Genomic DNA, 23015 nt, shown 5'->3' with positions numbered 1-23015 from the left:
TTCAAATACCTTAAGTGGGGGTCCAAAGAGGATGGAGCTCAGCTGTTCTCAGCGGTGGCAGATGACTGAACAAGGAGCAATGGTCTCAAGTTGCAGTGCGGGAGGTCTAGGTTGGATATTAGGAAACACTATTTCACTAGCAGGGTGGTGAAACACTGGAATGGGTTACCAAGGGAGGGGTGGAATCTCCATCCTTAATGGTTTTTAAGGCCTGGCTTGACAAAGCCCTGGCTGGGATGTTTTGGTTGGTGTTGGTCCTGCTTTGAGCAGGGAGTTGGACTAGATGACCTCCTGAGGTCTCTTCCAACCTTAATCTTCTATGATTCTATGAATAAAGAGAATGGGTTTCAAGAAAACAGGCTTTAGCAAACTCAGGGAGTTGGTAGGTAATATCCCCTGGGAAGCAAGTCTAAGGGGAAAAACAATTGAAGACAGTTGACAGTTTTTCAAAGAGACATTATTAAGGACAAAAGAGCAAGCTATCCCACTGCATAGGAAAGATAGGAAGTGTGACAAGATCACCCTGGCTTAGCCAGGAGATCTTCAATGATCTTAAACTCAAAAAGAGTCCTACAAAAAGTGGAAATTAGGTCAAATTACAAAGAATGAATACAAGCAAATAAAATAAGTATAGAGGGAGAAAACTAGAAAGGTCAAGGCACAAAACAAGATTAAACAGTGTCCTAACTAGAGACATAGGATAACAAGAAAACATTCTATAAATACATTAGTAGTAAGAGGAAGACCAAGGGCAGGGTAGTCCCATTACTCAATGAGGAGGGAAAAACAATATAGAAAATATGGAAATAGCAGAAATGTGAAATGACTTTTTTGTTTCAGTTTTCACCAGAAAGATTAGTAGCGATTGGACGTCTAACATAGTGAATGCCAGTGACAATGAGGTAGGATCAGTGGCTAAAATAGGGAATGAACAAGTTAAAAATTACTTAAACAGGTTATATGTCTTCAAATCACAAGGGTCTGATGAAATACATCCTAGAATACTAAAGTTGCTGAGTAAAGAGATATCTGAGCCATTAGCAATTATCTTCGAAAAGTGATGGAGAGATTCCAGAGGACTGGAAAAGGGCAAATATAGTGCCCGTCTATAAAAAGTGGAATAAGGACAACCTGGGTACTTACAGACCAGTCAGCTTAACTTTAGTACCTGCAAAGATAATGGAACAAACAATTAAACAATAAATTTGCAAACACCGAGAAGATAATAAGATAAGTAACAGTAAGCATGGATTTGTCAAGAACAAATTGTGTCAAACCAACCTAATAGCTTTCTTTGCAGGGTTCCAAGCTTTGTGGAAGTGGTAGATGTGGCATATCTTGATGTTAGTAAGGCTTTTGATACTGTCTCACATGATCTCATAAACAAACTAGGGAAAAACAATCTAGATGGCCCTACTATGAGGTGGGTGCATAACTGGTTGGAAAACTGTTCCCAGAGAGTAGTTTTCAGTGATTCACAGTCAAACTGGAACTGCATATCAGGTGCAGGGATCAAGTCTGGGTCCAGTTCTGTTCAATATCTTCATCAATGATTTAGATAATGGTATAGAGAATGCAGTTATAAAGTATGTGGATGCTACCAAGTTGGGAGGGACTACAAGTACTTTGGAGGATAGGATTAAAATTCAAAATGATCTGGAAAAACTGGAGAAATGGTCTGAAGTAAATAGGATGAAATTCAATAAAGACAAATGCAAAGTACTCCACTTAGGAAAGAACAATCAGTTGCACACATACAAAATGGGAAATGACTGCCTAGGAAGAAGTACTGCAGAAAGGGATCTGGGGGTCATAGTGAATCACAAACTATGAGCGAACAGTGTAACACTGCTGTAAAAAAAAGGAAATGAAGATCATTCTGGGATGTATTAGCAGGAGTTTTGTAAGCAAGACACAAGAAGTAATTTTCCCACTCTATTTTACACTGATTAGGCCTCAGTTGGAGTATTGTGTCCAGTTCTGGGGGCCACATTTCAGGAAAGATGTGGACAAATTGGAGAAAATCCAGAGAAGAGAAACAAAATGATGAAAGGTCTAGAAAATATGATCTATGAGGGAAGATTGAAAAAACTGGGTTTGTTTAGTCTGGAGAAGAGAAGACTGAGAAGGAACACAGTAACAGTTTTCAATGACATATAAGATTGTTACAAGGAGGAGGGAGAAAAAATGTTCTCCTTAACCTCTGAGGTTAGGACAATAAGCAATGGACTTAAGTTGCAGCAAGGGAGGTTTAGGTTGGACGTTAGAAAAATCTTCCTAACTGTCAGGGTAGTTAAGCACTGGGATAAATTGCCTAGAGAGGTTGTGGAATCACCATCATTGGAGATTTTTAAGAGCAGGTTAGATGAACACCTGTCAGAGACATTCTAGATAATACTTAGTTCTGCCATGAGTGCAGGGGACTGGACTAGATGATCTCTCAAGGTTCCTTCCAGTCCTACGATTCTATGATTCTTTTATCTTTTAGAAAAACATCCAATCTTAAGAACATAAGAACGGCCATACTGGGTTACACCATAGGTCCATCTAGCCCAATATCCTGTCTTCTGACAGTGGCCAATGCCAAGTGCCCCAGAGGGAATGAACAGAGAAGGTAAACATCAAATGATCCATCCCCTGTTGCCCATTCCCAGCTTCTGGCAAACAGAGGCTAGGGACACTATCCCTGCCCATCGTGGCTAATAGCCATTGATGGACCTATCCTCCATGAACTTCTCTAGTTCTTTTTTGAACCCTGTTATAGTCTTGGCCTTCACAACATCCTCTGGCAAAGAGTTACACAGGTTTACTGTGTGTTGTGTGAAAAAAATGCTTTATTTTGTTTGTTTTCAACCTGTTGCCTATTAATTTCCTTTGGTGACCCCTACTTCTTGTGTTATGAGAAGGAGTAAATAACACTTCCTTCTTTTCTTTCTCCACACCAGTCATGATTTTATAGATCTCTATCATATTCCCCCTTAGTCATCTCTTTTCCAAGCTGAAAAGTCCCAGTCAAATTAATCACTCCTCATACGGAAGCTGTTCCATAACCCTAATATTTTTTGTTGCCTTTTCTGAACCTTTTCCAATTCCAATATATCTTTTTTTAGATGGGGTGACCACATCTCCACACAGTATTCAAGATGTAATCTTGATTTAAAAACTGTCAGTGATGAAGAATCCACCATGACCCTTGGTAAATTGTTTCAATGATTAATTACCCTCACTGTTAAAAATGCACACCTTATTTCTAATCTGAATGTGTCTCGCTTCAATTTGCAGCCATTGAGACAATGTGGTACCTTCCCCTGCTAGACTGAAGAGCCCATTAGTAAATATTTGTTCCCCATGTAGGTACTTATAGATTGTGACCAAGTCACCCCTTAACTTTCTCTTTGTTAAAATAAATAGATTGAGCTCCTTAAGTCTACCACTGTAAGGCATGTTTTATGCTGGACTACTGTGTCCAGTTCTGGTGCCCACAATTCAAGAAAGATGTCAATAAATAGGAGGGGGTTCAGGGAAGAGCCATGAGAACTATTAAAGAATTAGAAAACCTGCCTTACAGTGATAGGAGGAGATGAATCTATTTATCTTAACAAAGAAAAGGCTAAGGGGTTACTTAATTACAGCCTATAAATACCTACAAGAAGAACAAAAATTTAATAATGGGCTCTTCAACCTAACAGAGAAATGTCTAACAGGATCCAATGGCTGGATGTTGAAGCTAGATAAATTCAGACTGGATATAAGGTATAAATTTTTTAATGGTGAGGGTAATTAGCCATTGGATCAATTTCCAGAGGATCATAGTTTCCTTTGCTGGTTTTACAGTGACAATTTTAAAATTAAATTTGGATGTTTTTCTAAATGATCTGCTTTAGGAATCCTTTTGGGGAAGTTGTGTGGCCTGTGTTGTACAGGAGTTCACACTGGATGATCACAATAGTCTCTTCTGGCCTTGGAATCTATCTGCAGACAGCACAGATTCTGCTAGGGCCTTAGCACATGTCATAAACCTACAGCTAAGGGTAGCCTAGAATTCCTCCTTATCTGTAAGGGGTTAAGAAGCTCAAATAACCTGGTTGGCACCTGACCAAAAGGACCAATGGGGGAAGAAGATACTTTCAAATCGGGGTAGGGGTGGGGAAGGCTTTGTTTGTGCTCTGTGTTGTGCGTTCTCTTGGGAAGCAGGGAAGCATTGGGTCAGAAAACTCCTTCTCCTATAAACCATCCTAAAAGCCTTGCCTGGCTTTTACTTACAATTTTTGTAATATGAGAGACTTTTAGGATGGTTTATAGGAGAAGGAGTTTTCTGACCCAATGCTCTTTCGTGAAGTGAGCTGTAGCTCATGAAAGCTTATGCTCAAATACATTTGTTAGTCTCTAAGGTGCCACAAGTCCTCCTTTTCTTTTTGCGAATACAGACTAATACGGCTGCTACTCTGAAACCAGTACAGACAAGGTGGACATAAGTGCTGAACTCAGTGTGCTGCCTTTACAACTGTGAAAGCATACAATGGATTTTCCATCTCTGTGGTGGGGAGATGCTGCCTCATTCTGACATATAACAACAGAGAAGCAAGCACATTTTTGTCAGGGGACACAACACCAATCCTAGGCCTGGAATCATGCCAGCAATTGGATCAATACATGGGTTATTACCATACAACAAGACTTGACTCCGAATATCACAGCGTCAGTGATGAAATATACAGATATGCTCAACAGATCAGGAGAGTTACAAGTTATAAAATCACCTCAAAGGAAAATGCAGCCAGGAATGTCCCTGTGGCCCCGAGGGGCAGGCTAGAGAAGGAACATCAGTGTCTCATCTTGACGCATGTGACAAGGAACTGGAGGAACCTTCCAGATGGGTGCACTCTATGGAGCACTGGGCTTCTGTTTAGACAGCCCCAAGCAACTGAAGGAGAAAGCATTATCACATGCTGTCATAAATATAAAGGGAAGGGTAAACCCCTTTGAAATCCCTCCTGGCCAGGGGAAAGCTCCTCTCGCCTGTAAAGGGTTAAGAAGCTAAAGGTAACCTCACTGGCACCTGACCAAAATGACCAATGAGGAGACAAGATACTTTCAAAAGCTGGGAGGAGGGAGAGAAACAAAGGGTCTGTGTCTGTCTGTAGTCGTCTTGGCCGGGGACAGAACAGGAATGGAGTCTTAGAACTTTTAGTAAGTAATCTAGCTAGGTATGTGTTAGATTATGATTTCTTTAAATGGCTGAGAAAAGAATTGTGCTGAATAGAATAACTATTTCTGTCTGTGTATCTTTTTTGTAACTTAAGGTTTTGCCTAGAGGGTTTCTCTATGTTTTTGAATCTAATTACCCTGTAAGATATCTACCATCCTGATTTTACAGGGGGGATTTCTTTATTTCTATTTACTTCTATTTTTTATTAAAAGTCTTCTTGTAAAACACTGAATGCTTTTTCATTGTTCTCAGATCCAAGGGTTTGGGTCTGTGGTCACCTATGCAAATTGGTGAGGCTTTTTATCCAACATTTCCCAGGAAAGGGGGGGTGCAAGTGTTGGGAGGATTGTTCATTGTTCTTAAGATCCAAGGGTCTGGATCTGTAGTCACCTAGGCAAATTGGTGAGGCTTTTTACCAAACCTTGTCCAGGAAGTGGGGTGCAAGGTTTTGGGAAGTATTTTGGGGGGAAGGACGCGTCCAAACAGCTCTTCCCCAGTAACCAGTATTAGTTTGGTGGTGGTAGCGGCCAGTCCAAGGTGTAATATTTTGTACCTTGGGGAAGTTTTGACCTAAGCTGGTAAAGATAAGCTTAGGAGGTTTTTCATGCAGGTCCCCACATCTGTACCCTAGAGTTCAGAGTGGGGGAGGAACCGTGACACATGCTGTTAAGGTTCCCTCCCTACTCTGAACTCTGGGGTACAAATGTGGGGGCCCGCATGAAAGACCCCCTAAGCTTATATTCTATCAGCTTAGGTTAAAAACTTCCCCAAGGCACAAATTCCTTTCCTTGTCCTTGGATGGTATTGCTGCCACCACCAAGTGATTGATACAAAAATTCAGGAAAGGGTCACTTGGAGTCCCTATTCCCCCAAAATATCCCCCCAAGTCCCTTCATCCCCTTTCCTGGGGAGGCTTGAGAATAATATCCTAACCAATTGGTTGCAATGTGAGCACAGACCAAACCCTTTGGGTTTTAGGATACTGAAAATTAATCAGTAAATTTTAAATTAATTAATTAAAAGAAGAATTTTATTATAAAGAAAAAGTAAAAGAATCACATCTGCAAAATCAGGGTGGAAGGTAACTTTACAGGGTAATAAAAAGATTTAAAACACAGAGGACTCCTCTCTGGACTCAGTTCACAGTTACAAAACAGGAATAAAACTACCTCTTAGCACAGGGAAAATTCACAAGCTAAAACAAAAGATAACCTAACACATTCCCTTGCCTCACTTACAATTTATGTAATTCTTAGATGGATTATTCCAGGTATGTTTTCAGGAGATGTTGTCCCTGCTTGGCTTCTCTCTCTGTCCAGAGAGGGAACAAGCAAAGAGAGCACAAACAAAACCTCCCCCCTAGATTGGAAAGTATCTTCTTTCCTTGTTGGTCCTTTTGGTCAGGTGCCAACCAGGTTATCTGAACTTCTTAACCCCTTACAGGTAGAACAATTCAGTACAGCTGCAAGGAGGGATTTTATGCTACCCTTATCTTTATGTTTATGACACATGCTAACCATAGAATCTGGGGGAGTGGGGAGGATGGCAGGTGACATGGTTGCATCAAATGGATTTTGACAAAATTTTCCCCATTCAAGAGAATTCACACCTTTGCCCATTTTAACACACCTTTTGTCAGGCACTGCTCCAAATGGTTCCCCTCTGGAATTTCCTCTGCATCTGAATTATTCCATAGAATGATGCATCAGCTTCTGGATGCCATTCACAACCTCAGGATGTGTACAGATGATATTCTTATTTGGGGTCCCACAGAACAAGAACAGAAGGACAGGCTGGAACAAGTCCTGCAGATTGCTAGGGAACATGGTCAAAAATTGAGTAAAACAAAATGCCAATTCCAGAAAAAAGAACTCTTGTATTTGCAGGAAATTCTGTCCAAAAATGGCATCAGGCCTGATCTGGAAAAGAGACCAACTATTCTGCCAAGTCAAAAACAAAACACGGACTACAGAGGGCTTTGGGTGTGGTGACTATGTAGGGACATTGCTTCAATAATCGGATAAAAGACAGTGTAGGAGAAGATTGCTGCTTCAGGGTGTGCAGTGGAAATGGGCCGAAGCACAGGAAGCAGAATAAAGAATTGAAAAGACTACTCACATCTCTGCCCACATTGCAATATTTTGATGTTTCATGCTCTAAAAGTGGCTACAGATGCCTCAAAACATGGAGTAGGTGCAGTTCTACTGCAAAGGAAAGACAGTGACCAGAGACCTGTAGCATTTGCATCCAGAGCCAGAGTCATACAAAAGGAAGGATGCACGGAGCAATTGTCATGATTGTGTATGGATATGGGAGTCACTGCAGAGACTGACAGTCATGCTCCATTTCTGGGAGGAGGACTACTGGGCTGCAGGGGAAAAGAGCAACGTAGTGATCATCCTGCAGAACATTATGGCAGTAAGCCTGGCAGACGCTGACTGGGGTTGGTGAGCTCTAAGGGATAAAGGTCTGTCCTTCCATCAGTGACCAGAAGTGGCAGCACTCTGGCCATATCTGGGGAGCCTGGGCCCCAGTAAGGGAAGGGAACTGGAAGGATGCCAATTTAAAACTGCCCCTTCCCTGCAAAGTGCCCAGCTACACTTTGGGGGCCTCCAGCCACTCTCACCACTTTGTTATTGCAAAGATGACCCTGGGTATCAGACCTTTCCTGAATGCTGGGCGGGGAGCAGGGGGAGGGAGCTGAGTGCATCTCGTGGATTACGCTGGGTTCCAGGGACAGACAAACAAGCACTAAGGAACCTGTGCTCCCAAATTGCTTGGGGCCAGAATCACAAAGGTATTTAGGCGCCTAATGAAGTAGATAGGAACTTAGTCTCAAAAGTGCCCATGTCCGTTAGGTGGCTAACTCTGATTGACTTTCAGTATTTATCTGGATTACATTACCCCTCCCTGGGGATACACTGCACAACCTTTCCATGAGCTAACACTGCCCATTCCCTCCCCTGAGAGACACTGCACAGCCCCTCCCCTATGAGCTACTGCACAGCCCCTCCCCTACACTTTTTTGAAAAACAACATGTAAACTGAAGCATCTGGCCTGCTTTAGGACAACCCATGCAGTGGAGGAAGGGACCCAGGGCTTATAGTGGCTCCTGCTCTGATAGGAGACATTTGGCTTACGCTCCCCACTTGGCAGGCTTTGCTCCCCTCGGAGGACTCAGGGCTGTGACATTGAGTCAATGGATCGAGGTAACATTCTCCAACAAGCCTGGGGGCATGTGTATGACAGGGGGCAGTGAGAGCCCAGCACGGTAGCTCCATGGGTAAGTACAGAAGGAGGGAGGAAGGCCCTTGCTTATTTTGGGGGAGGTCAATTCTGGGATCTTTGTGGCAGGAGCGTTACTTCTGGGGTCTGTAGCCTTTATTGTCCCTGCCCCAGAGACCCAGTACTTGGGGCTCATTGAGAGCCATTTGAGTCCCCCTCCAAGGGTGGGGGAGATCCTGGGCATCTGGCACCTGTGGGGAGGGAGCGGTCTGGCTGGTGTTCCAGGCAGAACTAGCCCTGCCAGGCAGAGAGCTGGGAGGGGCTGACTGTATCACTGCAGCAATGCTGCAGCCAGATGCGTCCTCTCCCTGCCTACCAGTCCCACTCACATCAGCTGTTGTGAGGGCCTGGGCCAGGATCCCCTTCGGGTTGGTTAGGGCCCTGCCAATACCTCATTTATGCTGCTGGTCTCTGCATGTGTGATTGTTAATGCTCAGGAGAAGTCTTGCTCAATCCCACTCTGGGTGTGTCATAAATATAAAGGGAAGGGTAACCACCTTTCTGTATACAGTGCTGTAAAATCCCTTCTGGCCAGAGGCAAAACCCTTTAATCTGTAAAGGGTTAAGAAGCTAAGATAACCTCACTGGCACCTGACCAAAATGACCAATGAGGAGACAAGATACTTTCAAATCTGGAAGGAGGGGGGGGGACAAAGGGTCTGTCTGTCTGTGTGATGTTTTTGCTGGGAACAGCTCAGGAATGCAGCCTTACAACTCCTCTTAAGTTAGTAAGTAATCTAGCTAGAAATGTGTTAGATTTTCTTCTGTTTAATGGCTGGTAAAATAAACTGTGCTGGATGGAATGTATATTCCTGTTTTTGTGTCTTTTTGTAACTTAAGGTTTTGCCTAGAGGGATTCTCTATGTTTTGAATCTGATTACCTTGTAAGGTATTTACCATCCTGATTTTACAGAGGTGATTCTTTTACCTTTTCTTTAATTAAAATTCTTCTTTTAAGAACCTGGTTGATTTTTTCATTGTTCTTAAGATCCAAGGGTTTGGGTCTGTGTTCACCTGTACAAATTGGTGAGGATTCTTATCAAGCCTTCCCCAGGAAAGGGGGTGTAGGGCTTGGGGGGATATTTTGGGGGAAGATGTCTCCAAGCGGGCTCTTTCCCTGTTCTTTGTTTAAAACGCTTGGTGGTGGCAGCATAGGGTTCAAGGACAAGGCAAAGTTTGTACCTTGGGGAAGTTTTTAACCTAAGCTGGTAAGAATAATTTTAGGGGGTCTTTCATGCAGGTCCCCACATCTGTACCCGAGAGTTCAGAATGGGGAAGGAAACTTGACAGGGTGGGAGACCAAGGCTCAGTAGCAAACTGGCCCAGGATTAGTAGCAGCAACTGGGTGACACCTTGGGCCAGGGAACAGGGCTCAGAGCAGGGATGGGGGTCTGGGAATCTGTGTGAGTGGCTCTGGCTATTGTGTGCTATTGGATGTGGGGGGTGGGCACAGGTAGTGTGGCTATGGCTGTGCACAGCTGCGGAGGTGTGGGGGTGAGTGTGTGTCTTTAGGTGTACCTTGTGTGTGTGCAGCTTCTCAGGCAGCTGTGGCTAGATTTGTGGTGAGGCTTTGTGTGTGGCTCTCTACTTTTGGTGGGGAGACTGGGTGTGTGCACGTGCAGGGTCGAGCACCCTTTGGGTTGTGTTGAGGCTGTGGAGGTGTGGTGTGTGGGTGGATAGTCTGAGCATCTGTTTGCTTTGAGGACCAGCTTTACTTGCCTGCTTCCCGTCCCAGTGAAACTCCTGTGTTGTTGTATTTGCACAGTGCTTGGCAATAAGGTGTTACCCAGGGCTCAGCTCTATCCAGAGGTGGCCTCAGTTCTCAGCCAATGACTCCTAAAGCTGGGGTGCCATGTGGTGCCCTCTTGGAACTGGCTGGGTGCTATTTGCAAGATCAGTTACCTGGTTATTGTCTAGCCATGTTGTTTGGTGGCTTTTCCTTTCCACAAAGCTGCTCCCTCTCCAGCCACACTGCTGCTTGTTGGAAGAAGAAAGAACGAGGAGATGAGATGGAGGAAAGGGAAACGGGTCTGCCCCCTATAGTGAGGGGAAAGACCAGCAGAGCTGTAAGATGTTGCTGCTGTGCTGGTCTCCGAGCTCCTGGCATGAACCCTATTGTGAAGGAAATCCAGGGAAGTGCTCTGTTAAGCTTGGCTTTGCTGGCTCCTGAGCTATGTTTCTGGGGCTTGGCTGTTTCTCTGCAATGGGCTGGGGCCATGAGCTCGCTTCCCTTATTCCGGGAAGAGGAAGGTGGCTTTGCAGCTGTTTGTTCTCAGGAACTGACAGTCCCAGGAAAGCTGCCAAATCTCCAGATGATGGATGAGCCCCTCTCAGAGCCTAGAAACCTTTCACACAAAGGGAGAGGAGTTCTTCAGGGCGCTGCAAGTGGGGATAGTTCAGAGTGAAGGGATGAAACTGAGAAAGGAAGCATTTAAACTGACAGTGTGGGAAAAATATCTCAACAGGGATGTGTGTATAAAGGTGCGCACTGTCTCTCCAGAGTCCCATCACTTGGGGCATTTAAAGCTAGCCTGGACAAAACAGAGGAGACTGGGCACAACCCTGGGAACAATCCTGCCCTGCCCCAGAAGATGCTGTTTGAAGTCTCCTCCATCCCTATAGCCCATGAAACTTCCAGATCTGCTGTGGGCCCTTGGGTCAGGGCCAAATGGCTCCCAGGCCCACAGCACCCCCAGGGTGCTCACCTTCCCCACCAATCAATGGTTCACCCTCACCTGGGGTACTGTGGGCAGTGCTTGTCACCCATCTTCAAGTGGGTAGGGCAGAATTAGAGGAGCTCAGAGAAAAGGTCTGGAAAAACTGTTATATGACTTACAAGGAGAAGCTGAGGGACCTGGGCTTATTTAGTCTGCAGAAGAGAAGAGTGAGGGGGGATTTGATAGCTGCTTTCAACTACCTGAAGGGGGGTTCCAAAAAGATGGATCTAGACTGTTCTCAGTGGTGGCAGATGACAAAACAAGGAGCAATGGTCTCAAGTTGCAGTGGGGGAGGTCTAGGTTAGATATTAGGAAACACTATTTCACTCAGAGGGTGGTGAAGCACTGGAATGCGTTACCTAGAGAGGTGGTGGGATCTCCATGCTTAGAGATTTTTAAGGCCCAGCTTGACAAAGCCCTGGCTGGGATGATTTAGTTGGTGTTGGTCTTGCTTTGAGCAGGGGATTGGACTAGATGACCTCCTGAGGTCTCTTCCAACCCTAATCTTCTATGATTCTAGCATTCTATGCAGAGAGTTTGAACAGACTGGGATTGTTAATGCATAGAGAATGTAAATAAGAAAGGACATGATCACATAAAGGGATACTGGTCTAGAGAATGGAGACAAGGAGCTTCTGTCCTACTGTGACGTACCGGGGGTACAAGTCCAGACTAATGAGCAGCTGTGTCACCCCTGCCCTGCAACCTTGAGGGCCTTACAATGTCTTGGTGAAGTAGCTCCCACCTGGGCCTCTCACAAACAGCTTTCAAGCATGCAAGCCATGCCCTGAGTGTCTGTGTGTAATTGCAGCCTGCCAGCCACACTTGGGTTACACTCTGGCTCTCACCACCCTTGATTATACTGCAGGGTGATCCCAACACACCCTCAGTCTCAGATTTGGCTCTCACCACCCTTGATTATACTGCAGGGTGATCCCAACACACCCTCAGTCTCAGATTTCCCCCAGAAATGTATGTCCTGTATTGCCCAGCCCTCTCCTGGATTGTACAAGTTGTATTTCTTTAATAGAAATAATATGCACACATCTTGTCAGCCCAAATGGAGTTTACCATACACTTCAATTTTCATAGTTTCAGTCCCCCTCTTGAAAAACATTTCCACTTTATCACCAGGAGACAAAAAATCTATGTGGAAGGATGTTCCCTGCTGCTTTTCCTCACCTGTTTGAGCTTCCTTTGTTTCCTTTCCTGCTTGATGATTCATTTATTACTTAAAGGCAATTTAAGCAGAGCACACATTTCTTTGTTTAGGACAGACCTGTTTGCCAGCCTCAGTTTAGGCATGGCTGTGGGTTTTGGAACATGTGTTAATGGCATCTTACAGGGAAATCTTATAACTTCACATTATGTTGCCACACCTATTTTATCAGGACAAGAACGACCGGCAAATCATGAGTTTTCAAATGATAACTTACAAGGCATACTTTGTAGGAGATTATTACAATAGTGTGTAGGGTGTGAATACAGGGGTATAGCCTGTCACACTGGTCTACAGAATGGAGACTGGGAGCTTCTATCCTCTGTGTTTCACAAGAGAAGAACAAAGGACATTAAGTGAAATGAAAGGCAGAAAATTCAGAACTGATAAGAGGAAATCTCCCACTCCTGCAATTAGCCTGCGGAACTCACATCCACAAGATATCATTGAGATCAAGAGCATAGCAGGATTCAGAAAATAACTGGACATTCATCTAGATAACAGGAATGTCCAGAGTTAGAATAATGATTATTAAAATAATAAACGCAAATTTGGAAGGAATCTAAACCCTCTTCTTTCAAGACATCAGCCCGAGCCTCTAACAAACGGGGTCAGGAGGAATTTTCCTGGGGGCAGATTATTCCAGAGCTAGGGGAAAACATGCTCCTTCCCTTGGAGCAGCTGGTACCTGCCTGTCTTGGACTGTTGGGGGTTAAACTGGGAAACTCAATTACAGTTATTCAGTTACTCAATTACAGCTCAAGGAGCTGACTGAGGAGCTATCAGAGTCATTAGTGATTATCTTCGAAAAGTCATGGAAGACAGGAGAGATTCCAGAGGACTTGAAAAGGGCAAATATAATGCCCATCTATAAAAAGTGACATAAGGAAAACCAGAGGAATTACAGACCAGTCATCTTAACTTCTGTACTCAGAAAGATAATGGAGCAAATAATTTAGCAACCAGTTTGCAAACACCTAGAAGATAATAAGGTGATAAGTTACAATCAGCATGGATTTGTCAAGAATAAGTCATATCAAACCAACATAGTAACTTTCTTTGACAGGGTAACAAGCCTTGTGGATGGGGGGAAGCAGTAGATGTGGTATATCTTGACTTTAGTAAGGCTTTTGATACTGACTTGCATGACCTCCTTATAAATAAACTACGGAAATACAACCTAGATGGCACTATTATAAGGTGGGTGCATAACTGTTGGAAAACCATTCCCAGAGAGAAAAGGAGTACTTGTGGCACCTTAGAGACTAACCAATTTATTTGAGCATGAGCTTTCGTGAGCTACAGCTCACTTAGAATCATAGAATCATAGAATATCAGGGTTGGAAGGGACCCCAGAAGGTCATCTAGTCCAACCCCCTGCTCAAAGCAGGACCAATTCCCAGTTAAATCATCCCAGCCAGGGCTTTGTCAAGCCTGACCTTAAAAACCTCTAAGGAAGGAGATTCTACCACCTCCCTAGGTAACGCATTCCAGTGTTTCACCACCCTCTTAGTGAAAAAGTTTTTCCTAATATCCAATCTAAACCTCCCCCACTGCAACTTGAGACCATTACTCCTCGTTCTGTCATCTGCTACCATTGAGAACAGTCTAGAGCCATCCTCTTTGGAACCCCCTTTCAGGTAGTTGAAAGCAGCTATCAAATCCCCCCTCATTCTTCTCTTCTGCAGGCTAAACAATCCCAGCTCCCTCAGCCTCTCCTCATAACTCATGTGTTCCAGTCCCCTAATCATTTTTGTTGCCCTTCGCTGGACTCTCTCCAATTTATCCACATCCTTCTTGAAGTGTGGGGCCCAAAACTGGACACAATACTCCAGATGAGGCCTCACCAATGTCGAATAGAGGGGAACGATCACGTCCCTCGATCTGCTCGCTATGCCCCTACTTATACATCCCAAAATGCCATTGGCCTTCTTGGCAACAAGGGCACACTGCTGACTCATATCCAGCTTCTCGTCCACTGTCACCCCTAGGTCCTTTTCTGCAGAACTGCTGCCTAGCCATTCGGTCCCTAGTCTGTAGCTGTGCATTGGGTTCTTCCGTCCTAAGTGCAGGACCCTGCACTTATCCTTATTGAACCTCATCAGATTCCTTTTGGCCCAATCTTCCAATTGGTCTAGGTCCTTCTGTATCCTATCCCTCCCCTCCAGCGTATCTACCACTCCTCCCAGTTTAGTATCATCCGCAAATTTGCTGAGAGTGCAATCCACACCATCCTCCAGATCATTTATGAAGATATTGAATAAAACCGGCCCCAGGACCGACCCTTGGGGCACTCCACTTGATACCGGCTGCCAACTAGACATGGAGCCATTGATCACTAAATTGATCACTTCATCAGATGCATGCCATGGAAACTGCAGCAGGCTTTATTTATACACAGAGAATATGAAAAAATACCTCCTCCCACCCCACTGTCCTGCTGGTAATAGCTTATCTAAAGTGATCATCAGGTGGGCCATTTCCAGCACAAATCCATTCCCAGAGAGTAGTTATCAGTGGTTCACAGTCAAGCTGGAAGGGCATATCGAGTGGGGTCCCACAAGGATCAGTTTTGGATCTGGTTCTGTTCAATATCTTCATCAATGATTTAGACAATAACATGGAGAGTACACTTATAAAGTTTACAGACAATACCAGGCTGGGAATGGTTGCAAGTGCTTTGGAGGATAGGATTAAAATTCAAAATGATCTGGATAAACTGGAGAAATGGTCTGAAGTAAATAGGATGAAATTCAATAAGGACAAAGGCAAATTACTCCACTTGGGAAGGCACAATCAGTTGCACACATACAAAATGGGAAATGACTGCCTAGAAAGGAGTACTGTGAAAAGGGATCTGGAGGTCATAGTGGACCACAAGCTAAATATGAGTCAACAGTGTATCACTATTACCAAAAAAAAGGTGAACATTATTCTGGGATGTATTAGCAGGTCTGTTGTAAGCAAGATATGAGAAGAGGTGGATAGAAAGCTGGCTGGATCGTCGGGCTCAACGGATAATGATCAATGGCTCCATGTCTAGTTGGCAGTCAGTATCAAACGGAGTGCCCCAAGGATCAGTCCTGGGGCCGGTTTTGTTCAATATCTTCATTAATGACCTGGAGGATGGTGTGGTTTGCACCCTCAGCAAGTTTGCAGATGACACTAAACTGGGAGGAGTGGTTGATACGCTGGAAGATAGGGATAGGATACAGAGGGCCCTAGACAAATTAGAGGATTGGGCCAAAAGAAGTCTGATGAAGTTCAACAAGGACAAGTGCAGAGTCCTTCACTTAGGAAGGAAGAATCCCATGCACTGCTGTACACTAGGGACCGAATGGCTAGGCAGCAGTTCTGCAGAAAAGGACCTAGGGGTTACGGTGGACAAGAAGCTGAATATGAGTCAACAGTGTGTCTTTGTTTCCAGGAAGGCTGACGGCATTTTGGGATGTATAAGTAGGGGCATAGCCAGCACATCGAGGGATGTGATCGGTCCCCTCTATTTGACATTGGTGAGGCCTCATCTGGAGTACTGTGTCCAGTTTTGGGCCCCACACTACAAGAAGGATGTGGAAAAATTTGGAAAGAGTCCAGCGGAGGGCAACAAAAATGATTAGCGGGCTGGAGCACATGACTTATGAGGAGAGGCTGAGGGAACTGGGGTTATTTAGCCTGCAGAAGAGAAGAATGAGGAGGGATTTGATAGCTGCTTTCAACTACCTGAAAAGGGGTTCCAAAGAGGATGGATCTAGACTGTTCTCAGTGGTAGCAGATGACAGAACAAGGAGTAATGGTCTCAAGTTGCAGTGGGGGAGGTTTAGGTTGGATATTAGGAAAAACTTTTCCACTAGGAGTGTGGTGAAGCACTGGAATGAATTACTTAGGGAGGTGGTGGAATCTCCTTCCTTTAAAGTTTTTTAGGTCAGGCTTGACAAAGCCCTGGCTGGGATGATTTAGTTGGTGTTGGTCCTGCTTTGAGCAGGGGGGTGGACTAGATGACCTCCTGAGGTCCCTTCCAATGCTGATAGTCTGTGATTCTTTAATGTCAACATTTCTTATCTTGTTTCAGTATGGATTTTTCCTTCAAATTCCAGTTTTGTTTGTGAATCATTCCAAAAATGACTTCATTAGCAATTTTCTTGTGTTCATTTTGACAAACGTCTCAATTTTGTGACGTTAATATTTAGTTGCTCTTAATGGTACTCCAACAAAACTTTGGTGTGATCCAGTCTGGTGATCCTCATGTTCCTAATCCCAGTTGAGAGAACTCAGAGGAAGATGAGTTTGTGTCCATCTTGGTGGAAGTGGAGAGTGTGTGAAATGGTTACACTGAGATCTTGCTGCATTCCCCACATCAAAAGGAGGGTAAATGCAGCTGCTCCAATCCAGCGATGCCAACTGTTCACCGGGACTTGAGGCAATGTTATTAGCGATTCAGAGGGAATCAGAGGAACAACTGAGGGGGTTGTTTGATTACCAGGTTCATTATATTTTACGTGAGGTAACTTTACAAAGCTAATTTTTTTAAAAAAGAAGCCTCTGAAAAGAGGTAGTAAGATGATGATGACAATGCCTGGGAACCCCAGCCATGGACCTGGAGCCCATTGTTCTAAGCGTTGTACAAACTGAACAAAAAGTCAGTCCCTGGCCCAAAGAACTTACAATATAAGTATAAGACAAGCGGCAACAGATTGATACAGACAGACAGGGGAGCACAAGGAAACAATGAGATAGTACTGGTTATAGTAGGAAGAGAGCCTGAAACATAAGGCCTTGTCTCAGACGTCTGGTATGAGGCCTGAGGCCTGAACTAAAGTAGTGGTCAAAACTTTGCTGCCATAAAGCAAAGTTAAGTTGTAAGCAAGAGGCAGGTCCTGCTCACAGAATCTGGCAAGAACAGGGCAGATATTGCAGAAACACATATTCCTAAGTAGTGCTAGGTACAAGAATATACGTGTAAACACATTCCAGAAGGGTGGTACCAGAACATCCCTATACCAGCACATTCCTCAAAGATAACGGGAACACACTGACCCATCCTAAAGATAAGGTCAGGATGACAGGGTGATGGATAGAGATGTTTTGATCTAACCAACAGGTACAAGGTAATGGCTGGCGATTAGCTATGTCAGAGGAGGGGACCCAGACATATCACAGGGGCAATACGTAACTTGTTTGTATTGGTGTATAAAGAGGTATCTAAGAGGGGGTGTCGCCAGCTGGCTGAGGGGAGAATAGAAAGTCCCACCATTCAGTGAGCTGGTCCATTGTCACGGACATACATGCATTGAGTGTACTTGTACCAAGTATAAGGCACCAACACCGAGCTTCGTCAGCAATAAACCTGACCAAGTTCCTGCACTGAAAACCAAGTCTGTGGATTTATTGTGCAGTTGGATCGGATCCCGCTGTACGGGCTATCTGGCCAGAGCCAGTGCAGCACTCAGAGAGAGCACACACAGGCGAACACCTAACCACATTGTTCTCAGCAAGGGCAGTGGTCTCAGCATATCAGCAGCCTGACCACTGTTAAGATTCCTGTACCTGAGATGAGGATGTGCTGAGAGGGCACACCATTGCCCAGGAATGAAATAGAGCCAATATCAGGACTCACATGTAGTGTGGTAGCCAGCTATGGAGATCTACACACTGAAGAATGATTTAATCTCATTGTGTATCTCTCCGGTCTATAGAGTTTGTATGAAGGTGTGTCACATTCTTCTGAGGCATTTGGCTTGCTATCGTACAACATTTTGATTAAAAAACTAGAACAATATAAAATTAACATAGGACAAGTTAAATGGATTAACAACTGACTGACTGAATGATAGATCTCAAAACATAATTGTAAATGGGGAATTGTCACGGAGGAGGTGTGTTGCCAGCGGGATCCCGCAGGGATCAGTTCTTGGCCCTGTACTATTTAATGTCTCTATCAATAACCTGGAAGAAAACAGAAAATCATCACTGACAAGTTTGCAGATGACACAACAATTGGGGGAGCAGTAAATAATGAAGAGGAGAGGTCACTGATTCAGAAAGATGTGGATCGCTTGGTGTCATGGATCCACAGGGTCTGGTCTATGCTCCAGCCTGTAACCAGTCTCTTGGGAGTGACCCCTGTAATGTGCCAGGCCCCCAGGACCCACTCAGTTCCACCAGTGCAGGCACAGCCTCCAAGACTCTTAGACTGGCCTTAGGTAGCAGCAATCCCTATCTCTTTCCATTGCTCCCTGCAATGAATCCAGCTGAGCCAGACTCCTGAAGGAGGCTTGCCCTATTTTCCTCAGAGTGCGATGCTCCCAGGGAGTGTTTGCAGTGACACAAACAGCCTTTCCAAAACAAGGTAGCACTTTAGTAGTCACTTGGCGTACAGAGTCTGAAAGTCCTTAGGTTAACAAAGAGAGACAGGGGTTAAGCCATAGTCTATCCTGGCCAAGCCAATGCCATGGGCCAGCCAAACTGTAATGGACTTCTTTGTATGCCCTCTGTCCCCTGGTCTCTTTGTCGTTAATCCCAGGAGAGAGATGCTGAGTCCCTGGAAAGGGCAGCTCTTATTTCAGTCACCTGACACAGTTTGCCCTTTGTTCTCCAGTTTAGTTCATGTATCCCACCTGCTGGAATTTCCTGCTGTGTGATGTTGATTGTTCAGTCGTTGGCAGGGTATGTTTCTGTCTCTTTTTCTTGCTGGATTTTTTGCTGGTCTGGGTCAGTTTCAACCAGTTTTTTTAAATGACCCATTCAGACCACTCAGACAGCTAGGTGAACCCCTCCCCCGAAGATGTCTTTTAGTCTGCCCTGAGAGCAAACTTAATCCTTTTTGCCCCACTGAGAAGCCATGCAAGGTATGGGGGAAATGGAGGTACACATTCGATTCATAAAGATATTGTTTAAATGTCCACTTCATCACACTTGGTAAACTGGGCACAAGCGAACAACATGCATTTTAATACAGCAGTGACTTTGAAAAACATTTGGGGGTTGTGATGGATAGTCACTGAATATGAGCTCCCAGTGTGACACTGTCTAAAAGAGCTAATGCAATCCTGGGGTGCATAAACGGGGAAATCTTGGGTAGGAATCAGTAGCGAGGTTATTTTATCTCTGTATTTAGCACTGATACAACTGCTACTGGAATCCTGTGCCCACTTCTGATGCCCACAATTCAAGAAGATTGTTGAGAAATTGGAGAAGTTTTAAAGAAGAGCCACAAGAATGATTAAAGGGTGAGAATACATGCCTTATAGTGATAGACATAAAGATCTCAAACTATGTAGCTTAACAAAGAGAAGATTAAGGGATGACTTACGTACAGTTTGTAAGTACCTACATGGGGAACAAATATTTAATAATGGACTCTGCAAACTGCAATGGACTCTGGTTGGAAGTTGAAGAGAAATAAATTCAGACTGGACACCAGACATACATTTTTGATAGTGAAAGTAATTAACCACTGGAACAATTTACCAAGGGTCGGGAAGGATTCTCCATCACTGACAATTTTTAAATCAAGATTGGATGTTTTTCTAAGCAATCTGCTCTAGGAATTATTATTGTGCTGTACAGGAGGCCAGAGTAGATGATCAAAATGGTCCCTTCTGGTATATGAATCTCTGAAAAATCAAAGGATTATCTGAAAAAGGTAAAAGTGATCCTAGGATGTATCGGGAGAGGTATTTCTATCAGAAGTCAGGAAGTATTAATACCATTGTACAAAGTATTACTGGTGAGACCTCATCTGGAATATTGTGTGCAGTTCTGGTCACCCATGTCCAAGAATGGTAAATTCAGACTGGAACAGGTGTGGAGAAGGGCCACTAGAGCAATAAGGGAAATGGATGGCCTGTCTTATAAGAAGAGACAAAAGCGTCTGGCTTGTTCAGACCCGCAAAATGCAACCTGTGGGGGGATTTGATTGCGCTTCTTGAGGGTAAACACTAGGGAGGGAGAAGAGCTATTGAAGCCGAAGGACAGTGCTGGCACAAGAACAAAGGGATAAACTGGCTATGAACACATTTGGGCTGGAAATGAGAAGGTTTCTAACCATCAGAGGAATGAGGTTCTTGAACAGCCTCTCCATAAGAGGCGTGGGGGCAAACAACTTCACTAGTTTTCAGATGGACCTTGATAATTTTATGAATAACATTGTATGACAGTGGAACCTGCAATGGGAGGGGACTGGACTGATGACCCAGGATGTCTCTTCTAGCCCTATGTCTTATGTTCCTTTCTGGATGGCAAAAAGTAATAGGAGAGCTAATAGTCATGAACGAGTTTGACTTAGGTCTGCAGCTATGGAATTTTGCAAAAATAATCCACTCTACTTGCTCAGGATCTGCTGAAATGTTCATAAACCAGCCAAATCCAATCCAGTGTTCTCTAGAATAGGGCTGTACCCCACTCTGCAAGAAGGAGTAATTCCCAGAAATGTTCGGCTGCTAAAAATACAGGATGCACAAATGCTATTAAAATGGGCTTAGCATGGAAACTCTTCTGTAATGTGAACTGAGGCAAGGTGTGACTGTCCCTCCCTGGCACCACCCGTTGGAGAGGTAATGCATCAATGGAGTCAGCCAGTATTTGGCAAACAGTTTGTCCTGCTGGTCACCACTTCTGGCCTACTAGTCATGGTGTGCATCGTGTGTAAGGCTGCGTGTCTGTCATGGAGGTCACGGAAGTCACGGATTCCGTGACTTTCCGTGACCTCCATGACTTCTGCAGCAGCCAGTGTGGCTGGCTCCAGGGTTGCCCACACAGCTCGGGCCAGCCGCACCGGCTGCTGCTGGGGCAGTCTCGGGCTACTGTGCCCCCCACCTGCAGCAGCAGCAGTAGTTTGGATATGGGAGGGGTCTCAGGTCTGGGGCAGGGGGTTGGGGATCGGGGCGGCGCTTACCTTGGTGGGGCTCCCTGGAAGTGGCTGGCATGTCCCTACAGTTCCTAGGTGGAGGGGCCAGGAGGCTCTGTGTGCTGCCTCTGCCTGCAGGCACCACCCCCGCAGCTCCCATTGGCTGCAGGTTCCGGCCAATGGGAGCTGAGGAGCCAATGCTCATGACGAGGGCAGCATGTGGAGCTCCCCAGCCTTCCCTTCCCCTAGGAGCAGCAGGGACGTACTATCTGCTTCCAGGGAGCCGCGCAGAGCTGGGTAGGGAGCCTGCCAGCCCCAACAACCCTCCTCCCCAGCACCAGTAGGGGCCCTGGGCTGCCTCCCCAGCACCCACAACGCCCCGCCCAGCCCACTCCCCCAGACCACCCCAAGCCCAAGTTTTACTTAGGGGTATATAATACAAGTCATGGACAGATCACAGGCCATGAATTTTTGTTTACTGCCTGCGACCTGTCCATGACTTTTACTAAAAATACCCCTGACTAAAACATAGCCTTAATTATGTTCCTGATTGGCTGATCTAGCTCCCTATTTCGGTCTAAGAACCAGTTGTGATTTGGTGGCTCTTTGTTTGTTGGGAGGTGGGGGGAGGCTCTTCTGGGGATCCACAAATTGTTCCCTGGCTCAGGACTCATGGAACATTTTTGTGAATGAAACTTTACCCTGCAGAACGTTCACCACCAGGAAAACAACAGCATCCCAAGCAGTGAATGTGTCTTACTCCCAGATCCTTTTCTGCAGCATTTGACCCACTCTCATCTACTCTCTCCTGAGCCTTTCAATCTCTCCCAAACCATGAAGGAGTCTCAGCAGCTTATGCCCTAGGGCTAGCATTTCAGATCATAGAATCATAGAATCATAGAATATCAGGGTTGGAAGGGACCCCAGAAGGTCATCTAGTCCAACCCCCTGCTCAAAGCAGGACCAATTCCCAGTTAAATCATCCCAGCCAGGGCTTTGTCAAGCCTGACCTTAAAAACCTCTAAGGAAGGAGATTCTACCACCTCCCTAGGTAACGCATTCCAGTGTTTCACCACCCTCTTAGTGAAAAAGATTTTCCTAATATCCAATCTAAACCTCCCCCACTGCAACTTGAGACCATTACTCCTCGTTCTGTCATCTGCTACCATTGAGAACAGTCTAGAGCCATCCTCTTTGGAACCCCCTTTCAGGTAGTTGAAAGCAGCTATCAAATCCCCCCTCATTCTTCTCTTCTGCAGGCTAAACAATCCCAGCTCCCTCAGCCTCTCCTCATAACTCATGTGTTCCAGTCCCCTAATCATTTTTGTTGCCCTTCGCTGAACTCTCTCCAATTTATCCACATCCTTCTTGAAGTGTGGGGCCCAAAACTGGACACAGTACTCCAGATGAGGCCTCACCAATGTCGAATAGAGGGGAACGATCACGTCCCTTGATCTGCTCGCTATGCCCCTACTTATACATCCCAAAATGCCATTGGCCTTCTTGGCAACAAGGGCACACTGCTGACTCATATCCAGCTTCTCGTCCACTGTCACCCCTAGGTCCTTTTCTGCAGAACTGCTGCCTAGCCATTCGGTCCCTAGTCTGTAGCTGTGCATTGGGTTCTTCCGTCCTAAGTGCAGGACCCTGCACTTATCCTTATTGAACCTCATCAGATTCCTTTTGGCCCAATCTTCCAATTGGTCTAGGTCCTTCTGTATCCTATCCCTCCCCTCCAG

Source organism: Lepidochelys kempii, chromosome 24 (genome assembly GCF_965140265.1).
Source record: "Lepidochelys kempii isolate rLepKem1 chromosome 24, rLepKem1.hap2, whole genome shotgun sequence".
Lineage (NCBI taxonomy): Eukaryota > Metazoa > Chordata > Testudines > Cheloniidae > Lepidochelys > Lepidochelys kempii.
Note: the sequence above shows the minus strand (reverse complement) of the source record.